This window comes from Anoplopoma fimbria, chromosome 5 (assembly GCF_027596085.1).
Source record: "Anoplopoma fimbria isolate UVic2021 breed Golden Eagle Sablefish chromosome 5, Afim_UVic_2022, whole genome shotgun sequence".
NCBI classification, from domain to species: Eukaryota; Metazoa; Chordata; class Actinopteri; order Perciformes; family Anoplopomatidae; genus Anoplopoma; species Anoplopoma fimbria.
Window position 1 is genome coordinate 3,362,575 of NC_072453.1, and position 22,358 is coordinate 3,384,932.

At 26.4% G+C, this 22,358-nt stretch overlaps 1 protein-coding gene across 2 annotated transcripts in view; it reads left to right on the top strand.

The window, feature by feature from the left end:
- si:dkey-191m6.4 (rho GTPase-activating protein 22) overlaps nucleotides 1-22,358 on the top strand; it is a 47,218-nt gene that overhangs the window by 13,321 nt on the left and 11,539 nt on the right. The gene's annotated exons all lie outside the window — the stretch shown is intronic.

Genomic DNA, 22,358 nt, shown 5'->3' on the forward strand with positions numbered 1-22,358 from the left:
TTATTTCCCATTGCGCGACCTTAAGGCTGGTGACCGCTCTAGTACAAGTATGACATTTCTAGCAGTGAAAGCCAATTACTGTGAGAAGTACCATAAAATAAATAGGAAATAAAGTAGCCACTCCATCATCTCGAGCTGCTCTGTGCTTCTAGATCTCAGGACTGCTGGTGATCCGTCAAGCTTCACATGTTGCACTCTCAGCGAGACTTTGCCTGCGGCTGAATTAGATGACCTCATAGTTTTTACTCAATCAATCCAGCAGTTTTTGGGGTCTTGAAGTGTGGTGGTATGTGCGTAGATGTGATGTTTTGACCAATGTTAAGGCATATATAGAGCAAAAAGATTGGTTTATTATGATATATATACCTCTATTAAACAACCACAGAACTAATCTTTTAATCTCAAAATCAAGTCCTGCAATTGAAACTGTGAGACAGAAGCTGAGCTCAGTGTAGTGCAATTGTCTGGCTCTCCATATATCACTGTCATTATGGGAGTGTTTGCTTGGAGGTCTCTGCTTGTGTTTAGAATGGCCGACAGGGTTGTGAGTCTCTGTGTGTTCTGTTTATGGCCAGTCAACATAGCAGAGGGGTGAGAACTCTGAGAGACGAGGTGGGAGGGAAGTGAAGGGCAGATACAAATGCAGTCAGCCGGAGAGGAAAGTAGTAAGGTGGGGGGAAAGATGCAAAGTGCCAGGTAGGATGAAGATAAGGAGGCAGGTCAAAGGGTTAAAGACTTATTTAATGCGTCTCATTTTAAACTGGTGAAGACTTAAGGGTTTGAATGGCTGCTTTCTCTCCATGCATGAAAACTTGATGCTGACTACGTCTTCTGTTCACACAATATTAGATTTGTAGGTTCCTCGGGGAGAACCACATGAGTTACCCTGCTCTGTCTCCACTATGTAATCGGCTTAGAGTGATGGAGGCTTTACTCACCCTTGTTGTATGAAATGAATAGACTTTGAGACTTCAGGCTTCACATTGTGTTAAAGGTAACGCTTCATGGAGGATGGTGCTTCCTCCAATTTTTAAAACAGTCATTATAGTGTCCAGTCATGTCTTGCAGCTTTTTCCTGACAACCGCAGCCAATTTTTACTGAACAGCACCGCTTCAAACAGAGAGACAGCAGCTTATTGGAAAACTCTCAGCCAACACTAATCAGCAAAGAGCTGAACAAGCACTGATGCTCTTTTACACAAAAAACCTTTCCTCTCATGTGCTTGTATTTAATCCAAAAAGAAAAAGTAAAAGGAACAACCATAGAGAGAAGCAAAAACTAAAGAGTATAATTGTATTCATTTTAAGGTAAGGCTGAAATAAATTCAGGATGAGAAAAAAATGAAAAAAGAACCTCTCCTGACCTCTCAAACTAAATTCACATTAGTCTCTGTTCAGAAAAAAGAAAATAAAAAGCCGAACCTTCCCCCTTTTCAGCGCACAGTACATGCTTACAACAGCAGAAGTGGCTTTGCCTTTGCAACCATGCAAAAGGTATTTTACTTTTTCCGACATGCTATAGTATGACTTTTTTTAATAACTTTTTTCAACATACTATACTCTGACATTTTTTTCGACATACTATACTATGACTTTTTCTTCACATGCTATACTATGACTTGTTTTGACTTTTTTCAACAGCGGCCTTTTTAAAAAAAAATGTCATACTGGACTGTACTCCAACATCCAACTTTTTCCAACATGGTATACTATGACTTTTTTGTTTCTTTTTTTTTATAATAATAAACTATGACTTTTTTGACCTACTTTACTATGACTTTTGTCAACATGCTATAATATGACTATTTTATGATTTTTTTTTCACACATTATCATGCGATTTCTTCAAAAAACTTTGCGACCTATTTTTCTGTCTTTTTTTGACATGCTATATTGTGACTTTTTTATTATTTTTTCGACATACAATACTATGACTTTTATTCTTTTACTTTTTCCAACATACTATACTGTTACTGTTTTTGAAAAACTATACAATGATTCTTTTTTACTTTTTCCACACTTTTATGCCTTTTTAAAAAAAATGTAACCTACTATACTATGATTATTACATTTTTTTCAACATACTATTCTATAACTTTTTAACACTTTACTATGACTTTTTTCGTCATACTATACTATGACTCTCTACTTATTATACTATAATTTTTCAACTTACTGTACTGTGACTTTTTTCGCTTCTTGACATACTATACTATGATTTTTATCGACATACTATACTATGACTTTATTTAATTTTTCGACATACTATACTTTTTTGATACTACTTTTTTTTGACATAGTATACTATGACTTTTTTCACTTTTTTCGACATACTATACTCTGACTATATTACATAACTATATTATAACTTTTTTTTCAATTCTTTTGACATACTATACTTTGATTTCTTTTTTGACATACTATACTTTGATTTCTTTCGCATACTATACTATGATTTTTTTCACTTTTTTCGACTTACTATACTATAACTATATTACATTTTTCGACATACTATACTATGGATTTTTTCAACATACTACACTATGACTTTTTTCGTCATACTATACTATGACATTTTTCGACTAACTATACTATGACTCTCTACTTACTATACTATGACTTTTTTAACTTACAGTACTATGACTTTTTTTGCTTCTTGACATACTATACTATGACTATTTTCGACATACTATACTATGACTTAATTTAATATTTCAACATACTATACTTTGACTTTTTTCTACATACTATACTATGACTTTATTTAATTTTTCTACATACTATACTATGACTTTTTGGGGGGTTTTTTCGACATACTATACTATGACTTATTTTGACATACTATACCATGACTTTTTTTCGTCATACTGTACTATGACTTACTATGACTTTATTTATTTTTTTGACATACTATACTATTCATTTTTTTCGACATACTATACTATGACTTTCTACTTACTATACTATGACTTTTTCCGCTGTTTTTGACATACTACACTATGACTTTTTTCGTCATACTATACTATGACTTTTATCGACTTACTATACTATGACTTTGTTGAATTTTTTGTCATACTATACTATGACTTGTTTATTTTTTTTGTCATACTATCATACTATACTATGACTTTTTACACTTTTTTCATCACACTGTACTATGACATTTTTCAACTAACTGTACTATGACTATCTACTTACTGTACTATGACTTTTTTCGCTTCTTGACACACTACACTATGACTTTTATCGACATACTACACTATGACTTTTTTTGACATACTTTTGACATAGTATACTATAACATTTTTTCGACATACAATACTATGACTTTTATTCTTTTACTTTTTCCAACATACTATACTGTTACTGTTTTTGAAAAACTATACAATGATTCTTTTTTACTTTTTCCACACTTTTATGCCTTTTTAAAAAAAATGTAACCTACTATACTATGATTATTTTAAATTTTTTTCAACATACTATTCTATAACTTTTTAACACTTTACTATGACTTTTTTCGTCATACTATACTATGACTCTCTACTTATTATACTATAATTTTTCAACTTACTGTACTGTGACTTTTTTCGCTTCTTGACATACTATACTATGATTTTTATCGACATACTATACTATGACTTTATTTAATTTTTCGACATACTACACTATGACTTATTTCGACATACTATACTCTGACTTTTTTGACATACTATACTATGACTTTTTTTGACATAGTATACTATGACTTTTTTGACATTTTTCTTTTTTTTGACATACTATACTCTGACTATATTACATAACTATACTATAACTTTTTTTTCAATTCTTTTGACATACTATACTTTGATTTCTTTCGGCATACTATACTATGATTTTTTTCACTTTTTTCGACTTACTATACTATAACTATATTACATTTTTCGACATACTATACTATGGACATTTTTTCAACATACTATACTATTTCAACATACTATACTATGACTTTTCGACATACTATACTATGACATTTTTCGACTAACTATACTATGACTCTCTACTTACTATACTATGACTTTTTTAACTTACAATACTATGACTTTTTTTGCTTCTTGACATACTATACTATGACTATTTTCGACATACTATACTATGACTTAATTTAATATTTCAACATACTATACTTTGACTTTTTTTTTAATTTTTCAACATACTATACTATGACTTTTTTTCGGGGGGTTTTTTTTGATTACTATACTATGACTTATTTTGACATACTATACCATGACTTTTTTTCGTCATACTGTACTATGACTTACTATGACTTTATTTATTTTTTTGACATACTATACTATGATTTTTTTCGACATACTATACTATGACTTTCTACTTACTATACTATGACTTTTTCCGCTTTTTTGACATACTACACTATGACTTTTTTTGACATACTATACTATGACTTTTTCGACATACTATACTATGACTTTTTTTATCATTTTTTGTCATACTATACTATGACTTTTTTGTTTTTTTTGTCATACTATACTATGACTTTTTTTACATTTTTTCACTGTACTTACTTTTTCATACACTGTACTATGACTTTTTTTGACACTAACTACTATACTATGACTTACTATACTATGACTTACTATACTATGACTTTTTTTGCTTCTTGACATACTATACTATGACTTTTTCGACATACTATACTATGACTTAATTTAATATTTCAACATACTATACTTTGACTTTTTTTTTTCGACATACTATACTATGACTTATTTTGACATACTATACCATGACTTTTTTTCGTCATACTGTACTATGACTTACTATGACTTTATTTATTTTTTTGACATACTATACTATTCATTTTTTTTTTCGACATACTATACTATGACTTTCTACTTACTATACTATGACTTTTTTTTTCGAACTTACAGTACTATGACTTTTTTTACTTCTTGACATACTATACTATGACTATTTTCGACATACTATACTATGACTTAATTTAATATTTCAACATACTATACTTTGACTTTTTTTTTTGACATACTATACTATGACTTTATTAATTTTTCTACATACTATACTATGACTTTTTGGGGGTTTTTTTCGACATACTATACTATGACTTATTTTGACATACTATACCATGACTTTTTTTACATACTGTACTATGACTTACTATGACTTTATTTATTTTTTTGACATACTATACTATTCATTTTTTTCGACATACTATACTATGACTTTCTACTTACTATACTATGACTTTTTCCGCTGTTTTTGACATACTACACTATGACTTTTTTCGTTTACTATACTATGACTTTTATCGACTTACTATACTATGACTTTGTTGAATTTTTTGTCATACTATACTATGACTTGTTTATTTTTTTGTCATACTATACTATGACTTTTTACACTTTTTTCATCACACTGTACTATGACATTTTTCAACTAACTGTACTATGACTATCTACTTACTGTACTATGACTTTTTTCGCTTCTTGACACACTATACTATGACTTTTATCGACATACTATACTATGACTTTTTTTGACATACTTTTGACATAGTATACTATAACATTTTTTCGACATACAATACTATGACTTTTATTATTTTACTTTTTCCAACATACTATACTGTTACTGTTTTTGAAAAACTATACAATGATTCTTTTTTACTTTTTCCACACTTTTATGCCTTTTTAAAAAAAATGTAACCTACTATACTATGATTATTACATTTTTTTCAACATACTATTCTATAACTTTTTAACACTTTACTATGACTTTTTTCGTCATACTATACTATGACTTTTATCGACTTACTATACTATGACTTTTTTGAATTTTTTGTCATACTATACTATGACTTGTTTATTTTTTTTGTCATACTACACTATGACTTTTTACACTTTTTTCATCACACTGTACTATGACATTTTTCAACTAACTGTACTATGACTATCTACATACTATACTATGACTTTTTTTGACATAGTATACTATGACTTTTTTCACTTTTTTCGACATACTATACTCTGACTATATTACATAACTATACTATAACTTTTTTTTCAATTCTTTTGACATACTATACTTTGATTTCTTTCGGCATACTATACTATGATTTTTTTCACTTTTTTCGACTTACTATACTATAACTATATTACATTTTTCGACATACTATACTATGGATTTTTTCAACATACTACACTATGACTTTTTTTAACGACATACTACACTATGACATTTTTCGACTAACTATACTATGACTCTCTACTTACTATACTATGACTTTTTTAACTTACAGTACTATGACTTTTTTTTTTTTTTTTATACATACTATACTATTTTTTTTTTTTTTCTTGACATACTATACTATGACTATTTTCGACATACTATACTATGACTTAATTTAATATTTCAACATACTATACTTTGACTTTTTTCTACATACTATACTATGACTTTATTTAATTTTTCTACATACTATACTATGACTTTTTTTTTTTTTTTGACATACTATACTATGACTTATTTTGACATACTATACCATGACTTTCATACTGTACTATGACTTACTATGACTTTATTTATTTTTTTGACATACTATACTATTCATTTTTTTCGACATACTATACTATGACTTTCTACTTACTATACTATGACTTTTTTAACTTACAGTACTATGACTTTTTTTGCTTCTTGACATACTATACTATGACTATTTTCGACATACTATACTATGACTTTATTTAATTTTTCTACATACTATACTTTGACTTTTTTCTACATACTATACTATGACTTTATTTAATTTTTCTACATACTATACTATGACTTTTTGGGGGTTTTTTTTATGACTTTTTTGACATACTATACTATGACTTATTTTGACATACTATACCATGACTTTTTTTCGTCATACTGTACTATGACTTACTATGACTTTACTTATTTTTTTGACATACTATACTTTCATTTTTTTTGCTTCTTGACATACTATACTATGACTATTTTCGACATACTATACTATGACTTAATTTAATATTTCAACATACTATACTTTGACTTTTTTCTACATACTATACTATGACTTTATTTAATTTTTCTACATACTATACTATGACTTTTTGGGGTTTTTTTTCGACATACTATACTATGACTTATTTTGACATACTATACCATGACTTTTTTTCGTCATACTGTACTATGACTTACTATGACTTTATTTATTTTTTTGACATACTATACTATTCATTTTTTTGACATACTATACTATGACTTTTTTACTACTATACTATGACTTTTTTAACTTTACTATGACTATTTTTTTTTCTTGACATACTATACTATGACTATTTTCGACATACTTTTGACTTTATTTAATTTTCACATACTATACTATGACTTTTTCGACATTTACTATGACTTTCTTACTATACTATACTATGACTTTTTGGGGGTTTTTTTCGACATACTATACTATGACTTATTTTGACATACTATACCATGACTTTTTTTCGTCATACTGTACTATGACTTACTATGACTTTATTTATTTTTTTGACATACTATACTATTCATTTTTTTCGACATACTATACTATGACTTTCTACTTACTATACTATGACTTTTTCCGCTGTTTTTGACATACTACACTATGACTTTTTTCGTCATACTATACTATGACTTTTATCGACTTACTATACTATGACTTTGTTGAATTTTTTGTCATACTATACTATGACTTGTTTATTTTTTTGTCATACTATACTATGACTTTTTACACTTTTTTCATCACACTGTACTATGACATTTTTCAACTAACTGTACTATGACTATCTACTTACTGTACTATGACTTTTTTCGCTTCTTGACACACTACACTATGACTTTTATCGACATACTACACTATGACTTTTTTTGACATACTTTTGACATAGTATACTATAACATTTTTTCGACATACAATACTATGACTTTTATTCTTTTACTTTTTCCAACATACTATACTGTTACTGTTTTTGAAAAACTATACAATGATTCTTTTTTACTTTTTCCACACTTTTATGCCTTTTTAAAAAAAATGTAACCTACTATACTATGATTATTAAATTTTTTCAACATACTATTCTATAACTTTTTAACACTTTACTATGACTTTTTTCATCATACTATACTATGACTCTCTACTTATTATACTATAATTTTTCAACTTACTGTACTGTGACTTTTTTATTTTTCTTGACATACTATACTATGACTTTTTACATACTTTTGACTTTATTTATCACACTATACTATGACTTTTTTAACTTTTTTTCTACATACTATACTATGACTTTTTTTGACATAGTATACTATGACTTTTTTTTCACTTTTTTTCGACATACTATACTCTGACTATATTACATAACTATACTATAACTTTTTTTTCAATTCTTTTGACATACTATACTTTGATTTCTTTCGGCATACTATACTATGATTTTTTTCACTTTTTTCGACTTACTATACTATAACTATATTACATTTTTCGACATACTATACTATGGATTTTTTCAACATACTACACTATGACTTTTTTTATTTTTTTGTCATACTATACTATGACTTTTGACATTTTTCGACTATACTACTATACTATGACTCTCTACTTACTATACTATGACTTTTTTAACTTACAATACTATGACTTTTTTTTCTTGACATACTTACTTGACATACTATACTATGACTATTTTATTTCAACATACTATACTATACTATACTATGACTTAATATTTCAACATACTATACCATGACTTTTTTTCGACATACTATACTATGACTTATTTTGACATACTATACCATGACTTTTTTTCGTCATACTGTACTATGACTTACTATGACTTTATTTATTTTTTTGACATACTATACTATTCATTTTTTTTTTTTTCATACTATACTATGACTTTCTACTTACTATACTATGACTTTTTTAACTTACAGTACTATGACTTTTTTTGCTTCTTGACATACTATACTATGACTATTTTCGACATACTATACTATGACTTTATTTAATTTTTCACATACTATACTTTGACTTTTTTCTACATACTATACTATGACTTTATTTAATTTTTCTACATACTATACTATGACTTTTTTTTTCGACATACTATACTATGACTTATTTTGACATACTATACTATGACTTTTTTTTTTTCATACATACTGTACTATGACTTACTATGACTTTATTTATTTTTTTGACATACTATACTATTCATTTTTTTTGCTTCTTGACATACTATACTATGACTTTTTTCGACATACTATACTATGACTTACTTTAATATTTTTTCGACAACATACTATACTTTGACTTTTTTCTACATACTATACTATGACTTTTTTTACTATTTTTTACATACTATACTATGACTTTTTGGGGACTTTTTTTTTTTTACTATACTATGACTTTTTTGACATACTATACTATGACTTTTTTTCGTCATACTGTACTATGACTTACTATGACTTTATTTATTTTTTTGACATACTATACTATTCATTTTTTTTGCTTCTTGACATACTATACTATGACTTTTTCGACATACTATACTATGACTTAATTTAATATTTCAACATACTATACTTTGACTTTTTTCTACATACTATACTATGACTTTATTTAATTTTTCTACATACTATACTATGACTTTTTGGGGGGTTTTTTCGACATACTATACTATGACTTATTTTGACATACTATACCATGACTTTTTTTCGTCATACTGTACTATGACTTACTATGACTTTATTTATTTTTTTGACATACTATACTATTCATTTTTTTCGACATACTATACTATGACTTTCTACTTACTATACTATGACTTTTTTAACTTACAGTACTATGACTTTTTTTGCTTCTTGACATACTATACTATGACTATTTTCGACATACTATACTATGACTTTATTTAATTTTTCTACATACTATACTTTGACTTTTTAATTTTTCAACATACTATACTTACTATGACTTTATTTAATTTTTCTACATACTATACTATGACTTTTTGGGGGTTTTTTTCGACATACTATACTATGACTTATTTTGACATACTATACCATGACTTTTTTTCGTCATACTGTACTATGACTTACTATGACTTTATTTATTTTTTTGACATACTATACTATTCATTTTTTTTGCTTCTTGACATACTATACTATGACTATTTTCGACATACTATACTATGACTTAATTTAATATTTCAACATACTATACTTTGACTTTTTTCGACATACTATACTATGACTTATTTTGACATACTATACCATGACTTTTTTTCGTCATACTGTACTATGACTTACTATGACTTTATTTATTTTTTTGACATACTATACTATTCATTTTTTTCGACATACTATACTATGACTTTCTACTTACTATACTATGACTTTTTTAACTTACAGTACTATGACTTTTTTTGCTTCTTGACATACTATACTATGACTATTTTCGACATACTATACTATGACTTTATTTAATTTTTCTACATACTATACTTTGACTTTTTTCTACATACTATACTATGACTTTATTTAATTTTTCTACATACTATACTATGACTTTTTGGGGGTTTTTTTCGACATACTATACTATTTTTGACATGACTATACCATGACTTTTTTTCGTCATACTGTACTATGACTTACTATGACTTTATTTATTTTTTTGACATACTATACTATTCATTTTTTTTGCTTCTTGACATACTATACTATGACTATTTTCGACATACTATACTATGACTTAATTTAATATTTCAACATACTATACTTTGACTTTTTTCTACATACTATACTATGACTTTATTTAATTTTTCTACATACTATACTATGACTTTTTGGGGGGTTTTTTCGACATACTATACTATGACTTATTTTGACATACTATACCATGACTTTTTTTCGTCATACTATACTATGACTTACTATGACTTTATTTATTTTTTTGACATACTATACTATTCATTTTTTTCGACATACTATACTATGACTTTCTACTTACTATACTATGACTTTTTTAACTTACAGTACTATGACTTTTTTTGCTTCTTGACATACTATACTATGACTATTTTCGACATACTATACTATGACTTAATTTAATATTTCAACATACTATACTTTGACTTTTTTCGACATACTATACTATGACTTATTTTGACATACTATACCATGACTTTTTTTCGTCATACTGTACTATGACTTACTATGACTTTATTTATTTTTTTGACATACTATACTATTCATTTTTTTCGACATACTATACTATGACTTTCTACTTACTATACTATGACTTTTTTAACTTACAGTACTATGACTTTTTTTGCTTCTTGACATACTATACTATGACTATTTTCGACATACTATACTATGACTTTATTTAATTTTTCTACATACTATACTTTGACTTTTTTCTACATACTATACTATGACTTTATTTAATTTTTCTACATACTATACTATGACTTTTTTGCTTTTTCGACATACTATACTATGACTTATTTTGACATACTATACCATGACTTTTTTTCGTCATACTGTACTATGACTTACTATGACTTTATTTATTTTTTTGACATACTATACTATTCATTTTTTTATGACTTTTTTTGACTACTATACTATACTATGACTTTTTTGACATAACTTTTTTTTTTTTTGACATACTATACTATGACTATTTTCGACATACTATACTATGACTTAATTTAATATTTCAACATACTATACTTTGACTTTTTTTTTTCGACATACTATACTATGACTTATTTTGACATACTATACCATGACTTTTTTTCGTCATACTGTACTATGACTTACTATGACTTTATTTATTTTTTTGACATACTATACTATTCATTTTTTTCGACATACTATACTATGACTTTCTACTTACTATACTATGACTTTTTTAACTTACAGTACTATGACTTTTTTTGCTTCTTGACATACTATACTATGACTATTTTCGACATACTATACTATGACTTTATTTAATTTTTCATACATACTATACTTTGACTTTTTTCTACATACTATACTATGACTTTATTTAATTTTTCTACATACTATACTATGACTTTTTGGGGGTTTTTTTCGACATACTATACTATGACTTATTTTGACATACTATACCATGACTTTTTTTCGTCATACTGTACTATGACTTACTATGACTTTACTATGACTTTATTTATTTTTTTGACATACTATACTATTCATTTTTTTTTTTGCATACTATACATACTATACTATGACTATTTTCGACATACTATACTATGACTTAATTTAATATTTCACATACTATACTTTGACTTTTTACTATACTATGACATACTATACTATGACTTTTTTCGATTTACTATGACTTTTTTTTTTGACATACTATACTATGACTTTTTTTTCATACTTTGTACTATGACTTTTTTACACTTTTTTGACATACTATACTATGACATTTTTCACTAACTATACTATGACTTCTACTTACTATACTATGACTTTTTTAACTTACAGTACTATGACTTTTTTTGCTTCTTGACATACTATACTATGACTATTTTCACATACTATACTATGACTTAATTTAATATTTCAACATACTATACTTTGACTTTTTTCGACATACTATACTATGACTTATTTTGACATACTATACCATGACTTTTTTTCGTCATACTGTACTATGACTTACTATGACTTTTTATTTTTTTGACATACTATACTATTCATTTTTTTCGACATACTATACTATGACTTTCTACTTACTATACTATGACTTTTTTAACTTACAGTACTATGACTTTTTTTACTATGACTTTCTTGACATACTATACTATGACTATTTTCGACATACTATACTATGACTTTTTTTGTCATATTTAATTTTTTTTCTACATACTATACTTTGACTTTTTTCTACATACTATACTATGACTTTATTTAATTTTTCTACATACTATACTATGACTTTTTGGGGGGTTTTTTTTGACATACTATACTATGACTTATTTTGACATACTATACCATGACTTTTTTTTTCGTCATACTGTACTATGACTTACTATGACTTTATTTATTTTTTTGACATACTATACTATTCATTTTTTTTGCTTCTTGACATACTATACTATGACTATTTTCGACATACTATACTATGACTTAATTTAATATTTCAACATACTATACTTTGACTTTTTTATTTCATACTATACTTTGACATACTACTATACTATGACTTTATTTATTTTGACATACTATACTATGACTTTTTTGACATACTATACTATGACTTATTTTGACATTACTATACTGACTTTTTTTCGTCATACTGTACTATGACTTACTATGACTTTATTTATTTTTTTGACATACTATACTATTCATTTTTTTCGACATACTATACTATGACTTTCTACTTACTATACTATGACTTTTTTAACTTACAGTACTATGACTTTTTTTGCTTCTTGACATACTATACTATGACTATTTTCGACATACTATACTATGACTTTATTTAATTTTTCTACATACTATACTTTGACTTTTTTCTACATACTATACTATGACTTTATTTAATTTTTCTACATACTATACTATGACTTTTTGGGGGTTTTTTTTTTTCGACATACTATACTATGACTTATTTTGACATACTATACCATGACTTTTTTTTTTTTCGTCATACTGTACTATGACTTACTATGACTTTATTTATTTTTTTGACATACTATACTATTCATTTTTTTTTTTACAGTACTATGACTTTTTCTTGACATACTATACTATGACTATTTTCGACATACTATACTATGACTTAATTTAATATTTCAACATACTATACTTTGACTTTTTTCTACATACTATACTATGACTTTATTTAATTTTTCTACATACTATACTATGACTTTTTGGGGGTTTTTTTCGACATACTATACTATGACTTATTTTACATACTATACCATGACTTTTTTTTTTATACTGTACTATGACTTACTATGACTTTATTTATTTTTTTTTCACATACTATACTATTCATTTTTTTCGACATACTATACTATGACTTTCTACTTACTATACTATGACTTTTTTAACTTACAGTACTATGACTTTTTTTGCTTCTTGACATACTATACTATGACTATTTTCACATACTATACTATGACTTAATTTAATATTTCAATACTATACTTTTTTTCTACATTACTATGACTTTTTTTTTTTCTACATACTATACTATGACTTTTTGATTTTTTTCGACATACTATACTATGACTTATTTTGACATACTATACCATGACTTTTTTTTCGTCATATACTGTACTATGACTTACTATGACTTTATTTATTTTTTTGACATACTATACTATTCATTTTTTTCGACATACTATACTATGACTTTCTACTTACTATACTATGACTTTTTCCGCTGTTTTTGACATACTACACTATGACTTTTTTCGTCATACTATACTATGACTTTTATCGACTTACTATACTATGACTTTGTTGAATTTTTTGTCATACTATACTATGACTTGTTTATTTTTTTGTCATACTATACTATGACTTTTTACACTTTTTTTTTCACACTGTACTATGACATTTTTCAACTAACTGTACTATGACTATCTACTTACTATACTATGACTTTTTTAACTTACAATACTATGACTTTTTTTTTGACATAGCTTCTTGACATACTATACTATGACTATTTTCGACATACTATACTATGACTTAATTTAATATTTCAACATACTATACTTTGACTTTTTTCGACATACTATACTATGACTTATTTTGACATACTATACCATGACTTTTTTTCGTCATACTGTACTATGACTTACTATGACTTTATTTATTTTTTGACATTTTTGACATTATACTATTCATTTTTTTCGACATACTATACTATGACTTTCTACTTACTATACTATGACTTTTTTAACTTACAGTACTATGACTATTTTTGCTTTTTTTCTACTACATACTATACTATGACTATTTTCGACATACTATACTATGACTTAACTTTAATATTTCAACACATACTATACTTTGACTTTTTTCTACATACTATACTATGACTTTATTTAATTTTTCTACATACTATACTATGACTTTTTGGGGTTTTTTTTCGACATACTATACTATGACTTATTTTGACATACTATACCATGACTTTTTTTCGTCATACTGTACTATGACTTACTATGACTTTATTTATTTTTTTGACATACTATACTATTCATTTTTTTCGACATACTATACTATGACTTTCTACTTACTATACTATGACTTTTTTACTATGACTTTTTGACATACTATACTATGACTTTTTTCGACATACTATACTATGACTTTTATACTTTTTTTGTCTATACTATGACTTTGTTATGAATTTTTTGTCATACTATACTATGACTTGACATACTATACTATGACTTTTTTACTTTTTTCATCATACTATACTATGACATTTTTCACATACTACTACTATGACTTTTTTCCACACTAACTACTTACTATACTTACTATGACTTTTTTAACTTTACTATGACTTTTTTTGCTTCTTGACATACTATACTATGACTATTTTCGACATACTATACTATGACTTAATTTAATATTTCAACATACTATACTTTGACTTTTTTCGACATACTATACTATGACTTATTTTGACATACTATACCATGACTTTTTTTTTTTCGACTCATACTGTACTATGACTTACTATGACTTTATTTATTTTTTTTTTGACATACTATACTATTCATTTTTTTCGACATACTATACTATGACATTTTTCTACTTACTATACTATGACTTTTTTAACTTACAGTACTATGACTTTTTTTGCTTCTTGACATACTATACTATGACTATTTTCGACATACTATACTATGACTTAATTTAATATTTCAACATACTATACTTTGACTTTTTTCTACATACTATACTATGACTTTATTTAATTTTTCTACATACTATACTATGACTTTTTGGGGTTTTTTTTCGACATACTATACTATGACTTATTTTGACATACTATACCATGACTTTTTTTCGTCATACTGTACTATGACTTACTATGACTTTATTTATTTTTTTGACATACTATACTATTCATTTTTTTTTTTTCGACATACTATACTATGACTTTTTTCAACTTACTGTACTATGACTTTTTTCGCTGTTTTTGACATACTACACTATGACTTTTTTCGTCATACTATACTATGACTTTTATCGACTTACTATACTATGACTTTGTTGAATTTTTTGTCATACTATACTATGACTTGTTTATTTTTTTGTCATACTATACTATGACTTTTTACACTTTTTTCATCACACTGTACTATGACATTTTTCAACTAACTGTACTATGACTATCTACTTACTATACTATGACTTTTTTAACTTACAATACTATGACTTTTTTTGCTTCTTGACATACTATACTATGACTATTTTCGACATACTATACTATGACTTAATTTAATATTTCAACATACTATACTTTGACTTTTTTTTTAAAAAAAATGTATACATACTATACTATGACTTATTTTGACATACTATACCATGACTTTTTTTCGTCATACTGTACTATGACTTACTATGACTTTATTTATTTTTTTGACATACTATACTATTCATTTTTTTCGACATACTATACTATGACTTTCTACTTACTATACTATGACTTTTTTAACTTACAGTACTATGACTTTTTTTGCTTCTTGACATACTATACTATGACTATTTTCGACATACTATACTATGACTTAATTTAATATTTCAACATACTATACTTTGACTTTTTTATACTACATACTATACTATGACTTTATTTAATTTTTCTACAACTATACTATGACTTTTTGGGGGTTTTTTTCGACATACTATACTATGACTTATTTTGACATACTATACCATGACTTTTTTTTCGTCATACTGTACTATGACTTACTATGACTTTATTTATTTTTTTGACATACTATACTATTCATTTTTTTCGACATACTATACTATGACTTTCTACTTACTATACTATGACTTTTTTGACATACTACACTATGACTTTTTTGACATACTATGACTATGACTTTTTTTTTTTCATACTATACTATGACTTTTATCGACTTACTATACTATGACTTTGTTGAATTTTTTGTCATACTATACTATGACTTGTTTATTTTTTTGTCATACTATACTATGACTTTTTACACTTTTTTCATCACACTACTACTATGACATTTTTCAACTAACTGTACTATGACTATCTACTTACTATACTATGACTTTTTTAACTTACAATACTATGACTTTTTTTGCTTCTTGACATACTATACTATGACTATTTTCGACATACTATACTATGACTTAATTTAATATTTCAACATACTATACTTTGACTTTTTTCGACATACTATACTATGACTTATTTTGACATACTATACCATGACTTTTTTTCGTCATACTGTACTATGACTTACTATGACTTTATTTATTTTTTTGACATACTATACTATTCATTTTTTTCGACATACTATACTATGACTTTCTACTTACTATACTATGACTTTTTTAACTTACAGTACTATGACTTTTTTTGCTTCTTGACATACTATACTATGACTATTTTCGACATACTATACTATGACTTAATTTAATATTTCTACATACTATACTTTGACTTTTTTCTACATACTATACTATGACTTTATTTAATTTTTCTACATACTATACTATGACTTTTTGGGGGTTTTTTTCGACATACTATACTATGACTTATTTTGACATACTATACCATGACTTTTTTTCGTCATACTGTACTATGACTTACTATGACTTTATTTATTTTTTTGACATACTATACTATCATTTTTTTCATACTTGACTTTTGACATACTATACTATGACTATTTTACATACTATACTATGACTTTTTTTTAATATTTTGACATACTATACTATGACTTTTTTTTTTTGTCTCTACATACTATACTATGACTTTTTTAATTTTTCGACTTACTATACTATGACTTTTTGACATTTTTTTATTTACATGACATACTATACTATGACTTTTTTGACATACTTATGACTTTTTTTACATACTATACTTATGACTTTTTACACTTTTTTCACATACTATACTATGACATTTTTTTCAACTAACTATACTATGACTTCTACTTACTATACTATGACTTTTTTAACTTACAATACTATGACTTTTTTTTTCTTGACATACTATACTATGACTATTTTTTTCGACATACTATACTATGACTTAATTTAATATTTCAACATACTATACTTTGACTTTTTTCGACATACTATACTATGACTTATTTTGACATACTATACCATGACTTTTTTTTTTTTCGTCATACTGTACTATGACTTACTATGACTTTATTTATTTTTTTGACATACTATACTATTCATTTTTTTCGACATACTATACTATGACTTTCTACTTACTATACTATGACTTTTTTAACTTACAGTACTATGACTTTTTTTGCTTCTTGACATACTATACTATGACTATTTTCGACATACTATACTATGACTTAATTTAATATTTCAACATACTATACTTTGACTTTTTTCTACATACTATACTATGACTTTATTTAATTTTTCTACATACTATACTATGACTTTTTGGGGGTTTTTTCGACATACTATACTATGACTTATTTTGACATACTATACCATGACTTTTTTTCGTCATACTGTACTATGACTTACTATGACTTTATTTATTTTTTTGACATACTATACTATTCATTTTTTTCGACATACTATACTATGACTTTCTACTTACTATACTATGACTTTTTCCGCTGTTTTTGACATACTACACTATGACTTTTTTCGTCATACTATACTATGACTTTTATCGACTTACTATACTATGACTTTGTTGAATTTTTTGTCATACTATACTATGACTTGTTTATTTTTTTGTCATACTATACTATGACTTTTTACACTTTTTTCATCACACTGTACTATGACATTTTTCAACTAACTGTACTATGACTATCTACTTACTGTACTATGACTTTTTTCGCTTCTTGACACACTACACTATGACTTTTATCGACATACTATACTATGACTTTTTTTGACATACTTTTGACATAGTATACTATAACATTTTTTCGACATACAATACTATGACTTTTATTATTTTACTTTTTCCAACATACTATACTGTTACTGTTTTTGAAAAACTATACAATGATTCTTTTTTACTTTTTCCACACTTTTATGCCTTTTTAAAAAAAATGTAACCTACTATACTATGATTATTACATTTTTTTCAACATACTATTCTATAACTTTTTAACACTTTACTATGACTTTTTTCGTCATACTATACTATGACTCTCTACTTATTATACTATAATTTTTCAACTTACTGTACTGTGACTTTTTTCGCTTCTTGACATACTATACTATGATTTTTATCGACATACTATACTATGACTTTATTTAATTTTTCGACATACTATACTATGACTTTTTTTGACATAGTATACTATGACTTTTTTCACTTTTTTCGACATACTATACTCTGACTATATTACATAACTATACTATAACTTTTTTTTCAATTCTTTTGACATACTATACTTTGATTTCTTTCGGCATACTATACTATGATTTTTTTCACTTTTTTCGACTTACTATACTATAACTATATTACATTTTTCGACATACTATACTATGGATTTTTTCAACATACTACACTATGACATTTTTTTTCGTCATACTACACTATGACATTTTTCGACTAACTATACTATGACTCTCTACTTACTATACTATGACTTTTTTAACTTACAGTACTATGACTTTTTTTGCTTCTTGACATACTATACTATGACTATTTTCGACATACTATACTATGACTTAATTTAATATTTCAACATACTATACTTTGACTTTTTTCGACATACTATACTATGACTACTTACTTTAATTTTTCTTTTTTCACATACTATACTATGACTTTTTGGGGGTTTTTTTTTTTTGACATACTATACTATGACTTATTTTGACATACTATACCATGACTTTTTTTCGTCATACTGTACTATGACTTACTATGACTTTATTTATTTTTTTGACATACTATACTATTCATTTTTTTCGACATACTATACTATGACTTTCTACTTACTATACTATGACTTTTTCCGCTGTTTTTGACATACTACACTATGACTTTTTTCGTCATACTATACTATGACTTTTATCGACTTACTATACTATGACTTTGTTGAATTTTTTGTCATACTATACTATGACTTGTTTATTTTTTTGTCATACTATACTATGACCTTTTACACTTTTTTCATCACACTGTACTATGACATTTTTCAACTAACTGTACTATGACTATCTACTTACTATACTATGACTTTTTTCGCTTCTTGACATACTATACTATGACTTTTTTTGACATACTACACTATGACTTTTTTCGACATACTATACTAGAACTAATTTAGACATACTGTGCTATAACTTTCTTCTTACTATACTATGACTTTTTGCAACTTACTGTAGTATGACTTATTCCTTTTTTTTATATACTGTACTATGACTTTTTAATGTTGTCAACATACCATACTATGACTTTTTTTAACTTTTACAAACATACTATACAACGTTTTTTTCCTTTTACTTTGTTTGACATACTATACTATGACTTTTTGCTACATACAATACTATGACCTTTTAAGACTTTTTTGGACATATAATACTACTTTTATTTGTTCAACATACTATACTATGACTTTTTTTAAACTTCGTTAGACATCCTATACTATACTACCTTTTAAAAATAATTAATAATTGATCTACTATACTGTGACTATACTGTGACTATACTGTGATCTACTATACTTTCTTCAACATACTATACTATTACTTTTTTCGACATATTATACTATGACTTTTCATGACTATTATCGTCATAGTTTCAGCGTTTCTTTTCATGAAATTTTTGACATCAGAATCAGATACACTTTATTGATCCCCGGAGGAAGTTGGTTCATTACAGTTGCTCTTATACATATGCATGAAAAAATATATGAAAAATAGAACTAAATGACTATGTGACATGTAAATAAATTACTAAGTGCAATGTTAATTATGTACATAATGCTAAAATATAATTTACATTATGTAGTTATGATACAAGTAAAAAACAAAAACAAGAAAAATGCAATGAGAAACATTAAATATGTGCGCAAATGTGTACATCAAAAATACTGAGTGGGATCTTCAATGTGCTTTAAATATACAGACAAGAATGGTACAAAGAAAAATTTAATAAGACTATTTTTTTTTTAATGTACAGTATAAATGCAGTATTACTTGCAGAGTATTACACATATGAATTATGGTACACTTTATATTACAGTTCATATTTATAGAAAAATACAAGCAATCAGAAATTATGGGGTGGAACAAGCTTAACGGCAAGTCTATTGAGGTATGAGTTGAAATGTTTGATTGTACTCCTTTGTTTGACCAACACCCATGGAATGGGTGGGAGACATTGTCCAAGATCACATGTAGCTTTGACAGCATCCTTCTTTCTGACACCATCATCAGGGAGTCCAGATCTACGCCACAATGTCACTGTTCTTCGGTGTGTCTTTGGTAAATCTGTTAGGAAAGAAATAAAAACTAGCACTGACTTATTCAACGTCCCCCAGGATTTTCAGCAGATGTTGAAGGATTAAGACTTTTTTCAACTCAAGATTAAGACTTTTATACTATAATGTGACTTTCTTTGACATAGTACACCATGACTTTTGTCAAAAAGTATACTATGATTAGTTTTTACTTTTTTCAAAATATTATACTATGAAAAATTTGCATATCTTGGACACAATAATATTCTTGGCATGTACAGTACTGAAGAGGAATGCAGATAACTAAATAAAAGATGCTTAATATTTCTCAAAATGTATTAAATAGGTTATACTATGTGAGATTGCTGTTTTGTATTCAGCCTCCACCACGATCCTCCAACATGAGAATTCAAGACTGTGGTGTTTTTTCTTGAACTTTGGATTGATAACATTTTTATAGATGGAACATGCCGTATTTTCTTTGTCTGTTCAGGTATTTCGGCCACAATATTTGCTAAGAATAACTAGCTCTTGAGTTTATTTCCATTGTAGATTATTCAACAAGAACCTATTATAACCTCTTGCAACTTCTGCC